Here is a 6,616-nt window from a genome sequence, read left to right as displayed (position 1 = left end):
CTCTGGGAGAATAGAAAAGCACTATAAAAGAATCAGTCCATTTAGTTGGTGCTCCCTTCCTTGGCCTAAGAAAAAGCATGGGATTAGTATGAATTATATTTATCTGGCAGTTTCCAATTTGGTTAAAAGCCTTCAGGTATCAGGCTGTTCTCCTTTGTCACCACTTCCCAGTTAATGAGGCGAGCCTGAACCATCCCTTAGATAGGCTGCCATTGATTTGGGCTTTCTCATGCCCTGAGCATTTTTTTTACTTCACTTACTTCTTCTCACTTTCCATGCATTTACACACTACTACTGCATATCACTCCTGATCTTCATTCATCTTTCTCTGTATTCGTCTCACTTTTCTCCCATTTGTTGTTCCTGCACAGCAAATTCAAAAGTGTTAAATGTTTTGGTGTTAATAGTCTTCTTGCAAAAGTAGAGTTAATTTTACTCTAAGTAGAGTCACATTCTTTTAATGTAACTCTGAGGTGTAAAGTGATAGTAGTTAAAATCAAGTGTTAAAAATGAGTGTTTCTATGTCAAATCTGGAGGTGTTACAATGGAAACATTAACTCTTGACCTCTTAACTCTGAACTCCTAGAGGGGCTATGACACCAACAGAGTAAATTCACAGACTCCGCCCCCAGCACCATAGGCTCCAATCGAAGCTGAAGTGAAGCCGTTTCAGAACATTTTGCTCTACATATTTGAGTTGTTTGCCATGCTTGGTAAGTCATTTTTTTCAAAGATTGTTTCAATTATTATTAATAGCTTTTACTTCTGTGGCTCTTTGGAGTTGAGACAAAGCTGTGTGAAAGGCATTAGCCATGCTGCTCGGCGATAGCATAATATTCTGTTTTAGCTAGCTGAAAGGTATTGTTTGCAGCCTTGAAAAAAAGCTTGCATGTGAATTTTCAGTCAAACTTTTGGTCAAATACACCTAAAACAATGTCTAGAATGTGAAATGTTGGTATAATGGTTCTACTTGAAGCCTGAAAATGATCTCCTATAAAACAAAACGAGCAAACAGCAGTAGCAGGCGTACTGACTGGATTCGACGTTAGCATAGATCCCTCCAGAGTTTTGTGCACACGGTTTAGGTAAAAATTAAAAAGGTTGAGGTTTTACATTTAGTTCAGTATTACCTGTTGCCTGTGTTCTTGTCTTTTGGGAAAATACTTTACACAAGTAATGGCTCAAAGAGGATTCCTTTTTTTTTTCTGTGCTGCAATTGTTTACTGGATTATTTGTGCCATTAATTAGTGTCAACTAAGTTGTTTTCAATCTCCACATAGGATATGCTTGTGAAGATGGAATATGGGGGAGAGCAGAAGTGCGTTGAAGTTCCACAAAGTGATGAATAAAGGACATGCATATTGTATTGAAGAAATAAGTGATGAGAATGCTGTTATTTGCATTTACCAGCTCACCTATGTCAGACCTTTTGATAAACAAAATTCTAATGAAAGTGAGAACATGTACACTGTTACATCTTTCAGAAAATGTTTTGAAATTGTGCTGCACAGTTCAGAATAAATGTTTTTCAAAAACCATTGCGTCTTTTTAGTAAATGTTTATTTCCAAAAGAAATTTCTAGAAGTTCAGAACAGTAAAATTCCCGCTTTTTAGAATGAATTAGAAGATAACTCTTACGCAGTTAAACTAAAATACTCTTTGAGAGTTAATATATAAACTCTTAACACCAAGTGTTAAATTATCAACTCCAGACAGATTTGGTGTTTAACACTAAATCAGAGTTAACGTACCAACTCTCCAACAAGAGTTAAATTAACACTCTCTGGTGTGGACCCATATAGACACTTTAATAGTGTTGAAATCAAATCCGACAGTGTTAATTTGGACGTGCTGGATTTGCTGTGTGGTCTCTCCACTTTTGTCTCTTCTTTTTTCTCACCCTTTAACCATTCAAGGCAGATGTCTGCCCTTCCTTTAGCTTCTTTCTGTTGGAGATGTCTTGCTGTTCATAGTATAGTGCTTTGTCTTAAGAACTTTAAAAAAGAAGGGGACGTCTGCCGGAGCTCACAGTGAGCATTCACTGTGAGTAACAGGGTAAAGATGGCGCCAATGTGTATGGCTTGCCGTCTGTTCCGCCACGTTTCTGTTTTAATGTTTTTATTTTGTTATGATGTCGACTCCCTGCTGGTCTATGATCGCCAAGTTTTACTTGATCTCCAACTATCTCCCAATACGCCGGTGTGTAGACTGGGAAATGCACACAAAATACCGCCTCCACTCCTGTCGTTGCTTCCTACTCACCTGCTCCGTGTACCTGTGCCGTCTCCGCGGAAGCGGGGCCGCCGTCGCGGCAAAAGGAGTGGGAGATTGGTGAAACTGAAGGCCTGTCTGGCGTTTGGTTGTGCTGTGCCTGGCGTTGCCTGTCGCGCCCCTTTTCCCTGGCATCTTCGTAGGCCATCCTATGCGTGTCTGGTGCCGCTCGCTGGCTCTGGGCTGTTCCCGCCCGGCCGCTCCCTGCCTCCCTGTCCACGGCGGCGCGGAGTGAGTATGCAAAACCTGCGTTACGTTGCGCGAGCTTCAAAGTCTAGTGACTATTCAACTCCGGCCAAATTTGGCCTGGTAAACGCCAGATCGGTATCAAATAAGACTTTTATCCTTAAGGAATATTTTTTGTCACACTACTTGGACTTTCTCTGCTTAACTGAGACGTGGATAACTGCTGGTGATTCCAGCGCCTTTGCAGAACTTTTGCCTTCGGACTGCTGCTATTTTAATGTCCCACGCAGATCTGGTCGAGGTGGAGGAGTAGCTACTATCTTCAGAGATTGCTACAAGTGCAAGCAGGTTTCATTGGAATTTTATTTTTCCAGTTTTGAACTGTTACTGTTTGAAATAGCCTGTTCTCCCCCTGTACTGTGCACAATGATATACAGGGCCCCAAAATACAGTAAAGACTTTATAAAGGAATTTGCTGCATTTCTAACTGAAGTCACGATAAAATAGGACTCCTTTCTTATTGTTGGGGATTTTAATATTCATGTGTGCTGTCCAGATAAGCCCATGGTTAAAGACTTTTTGAATCTTACTGATTCTTTTAATTTAGTTCGATGTGTGTCTGCACCCACGCAACAGTGTGGCCACACTCTCGATCTGGTTTTAGCCCACTTATTGCCTGTTTTTAATCTGAAAGTCTCCGATCCTGTTTTCTCCGATCATATGCCGGTTCTGTTTGACATCTCTTTATCTAGAAATGAATTCAGAGGGCTTGGCCCTGCAAAGACATCTCGTTTGTTAAATTCTTCCACGGCAGCACGGTTCTCCACCTACTATAATCAGTTCTCCATTCCTGAGACACTCCAATACGTAGAGGAACTCAGTTTTTGGTTTCATACCACTTGTCAGACTGTCTTGGATATTGTTGCCCCTCTAAAAATTAAGCATCCTAAGACAAAGCTTGAACCCTGGTTGAACGATGAAACCCGTGCTGCGAGGCGTGAATGTCGTAGGGCTGAGCGGAGATGGAAAAAAGATAACTTACAGGTCTCTTTACAAAGTTTAAGAGAGTGCTGGGCCTTATATCAGCTTACAATAAAAGAAGCAAAGCGGAAACACTTTGCAAACATTATTATGGTGAATTATCAGAAACCACACATATTGTTTAAGTCAATTGAGACTATTTTAAGCCCTCCCTCTGCTCTTAGTTTTGAGCCTTCACTTGAAATGTGTGAAAGGTTTCTGCACTTCTTTATAAACAAGGTAGCCTCGGCTAGGGCGCAGATTATTTTGCCCACATTTGACCCCTCTGATCTTCCAATTTGCTCAGCTGTCTTTCAACAGTTTGAGTCGGTTACTCTTGCTCAGCTACAGGAGGTGGTGGATCATTTAAAGCCTTTAGGCTCACCATATGATCCTATCCCTCCCCTTTTTCTGAAAGAAGTTTTTTCTACCATATGTCCAACTATTTTAACCATTTTAAATAGCAGCCTTACTTCAGGTGTGGTTCCAAAGAATTTCAAAGATGCAATTGTGCAACCACTTCTTAAGAAACCTGGGCTAGATACAAACGCTGTTGAGAACTTTAGACCAATATCTAAGCTGCCCTTTTTATCTAAAGTCTTGGAAAAAATTGTACATGACCAATTGATCTCATACTTGAATGCACAAGATGTTCAGGAAATTTTTCAATCTGGTTTTAAAGCAATGCATAGCACTGAATCAGCACTTTTAAGAATTTTTAATGATATATTTTTATCATGTGATTCTGGTGAAAGTGTCATTCTTATTTTACTCGATTTAACTGCTGTATTTGACACTGTAAACCATGAAATTTTAATCTCACGTTTGGAGCAGTGTGTCGGTATAACAGGTGTGGCTCTGAAATGGTTCAGGTCTTACTTAACAAACCGAACCTTTTCAGTTCGCTTAGGAAACTGTGAGTCCTCCTGTGCTCCGTTGTCTCATGGAGTACCACAGGGTTCCATTCTGGGCCCTATCCTGTTTTCACTTTATTTACTTCCATTGGGCTCAATTTTTAGAAAACACAGACTCTCGTTTCACTGTTATGCAGATGACTGCCAGATTTATGTTCCTCTTAAAAAGAAAGATGGGTCGTCTGTAAATCGTTTACAAACATGTCTGGAGGACGTCAAGTCGTGGTTGGCGCTAAACTTTCTTTGTTTTAATGATTCTAAAACTGAAGTAATGGTGTTCAGACTTGCCTCCACTGCTGTTCCGTGTGTTGATTTGCAATCCCTGAAATCATTCTGTAAACCAGAGATTGTTAATCTGGGTTTTAAAATGGATCCTGAGCTTAAGCTTGAAAGCCAGATCGGGTTGGTTGTAAGGTCTAGTTTCTTTCATCTGAGGCAACTGGCCAAAATTAAGCACTTTCTTACGAGACAGCAATTTGAAACAGTAATCCACGCTTTTGTAACCGTTCGGCTGGATTACTGTAATTCTCTTTATTTTGGGGTGAGTCGATCTTCTGTTTTTCGACTGCAGTTAGTCCAGAATGCTACTGCACACCTTTTAACTGGCACTCATAGATACGAGCATATCACCCCAGTTTTATATTCACTTCATTGGCTGTCCATGCATTTTAGGATCCATTTTAAGCTGCTTTTATTTGTTTTTAAATGTTTGTCCAATGCTGCCCCTGTGTACCTCTCTGAGCTTCTTCATCCATACATACCTTCCCGGTCCCTCGGGTCGGCAGACCAGCTCCTCCTGAGCGTGCCCAGGACTAATCATAAGCTCAGAGGGGATCGGGCGTTTGCTTTGGCAGCACCAAAATTGTGGAATGAGTTGCCTTTACATGTTAGACAGGCACCTTCCTTATCTGTTTTTAAATCACGTCTTAAAACATATTTATTTACCTTGGCTTTTAGCACAGCAGGACTTGTTGATGTCTCTTAATACGTTTATTATTAATTATATTATTTTTAATTTTAAGATTTTATATGTAATTTAAACTGTTTCCTCTCTGTTTTATATTTGTAGCACTTTGGTCAACATTGTTGGATGTAAAGTGCATTATAAATAAAGATGCTATGCTATGCCTTGTGGATGAGAGGTGAAACGTCATTACAAACTTAAAGTCCAGCTCTTAAGATTGTTATGACCTTTATAATTGAGAACCTGAACAGATCTAATGCTACATATTTAAATTTGTATTGCACCAAGCATGCCTGTTTACATGCACTAGGCTATTTGCATCAAGGTGCAAGAGTTTTCTGTTATATTAGGGGTTTATTTAAAATCAATCTAAAGGTAAAACATCAAAGAAATTAAAATTAAAACTTGGTGAACAAAGGCAGAACAGAATCTCAGCAGTGACAGGATTTAGGACAGGACCCTCCGGAGTCTGGACACTGGTGGTGGTGAACATGAAGACTGAACCTTGAATATAGCTCTGGCTGAGTTGGAGATGGGGAGGAGGTGGGATGCATAAAGAAGAGTCTTTGTGATGGCATGCCACACATGGTAAGCTCCACACCTCACCACCTGTTGATTCACTTTAGTTTAATTTACAGTCACTACTTTAAAATATTCTATTTATTGTTCAATATCGTTTCTTTATTAAATGTATTCATTTTTCCATCACACCTTCCAATGTTTATATGGCGTGCACACATATTAACCTTGCAAGGTCAAAGTTCTGTTTTATATTAATACATCTTTCTTTGTTTGAGTTACCTGGGGGTTGGTGTCTCCTCCTGTCTGGCAAAAGGTGTGGCAAAGGGCTGGGAGACCTGAAGTACTACTGACAGCCTAATTGGATTGCACCACATGCTTCATTGCCTGGGGGGTGTTTCATGTTTGTTTAAATGTTTTGGATTAGTTGGTTATATGGCAGCCATCTTGTTTTCCCCCGTGTGTGTCATTTGGTTTAGCTAAACCAGTATTTAAGTCCCCCTGTGTGTCATTTCAGGAGGTCAGTTTACCATATGTTTGTTTGAGGTTTTGTTAATTATTATCTTGAGTTTAGTCTATTGAGTTGACCTCTTTTATTGGTCTGCCTGTTTAAGTTTGGCTTTGTTAAATATATTTTCATATTTTTGGGTCAATAAAACCCTTTTTTTGAATTAAAACCACCTGTGTCCTTTATGCTTTACTGCTTGGTCCCTGACAATTGGTGGCAGCAGTGGGATTCGAA

The sequence above is a fragment of the Copadichromis virginalis genome, linkage group LG23, assembly GCF_057382275.1.
Source record: "Copadichromis virginalis isolate Kocher_CV1m ecotype Utaka linkage group LG23, C_Virginalis_male_GT1.1, whole genome shotgun sequence".
Classification (NCBI taxonomy): domain Eukaryota; kingdom Metazoa; phylum Chordata; class Actinopteri; order Cichliformes; family Cichlidae; genus Copadichromis; species Copadichromis virginalis.
Note: the sequence above shows the minus strand (reverse complement) of the source record.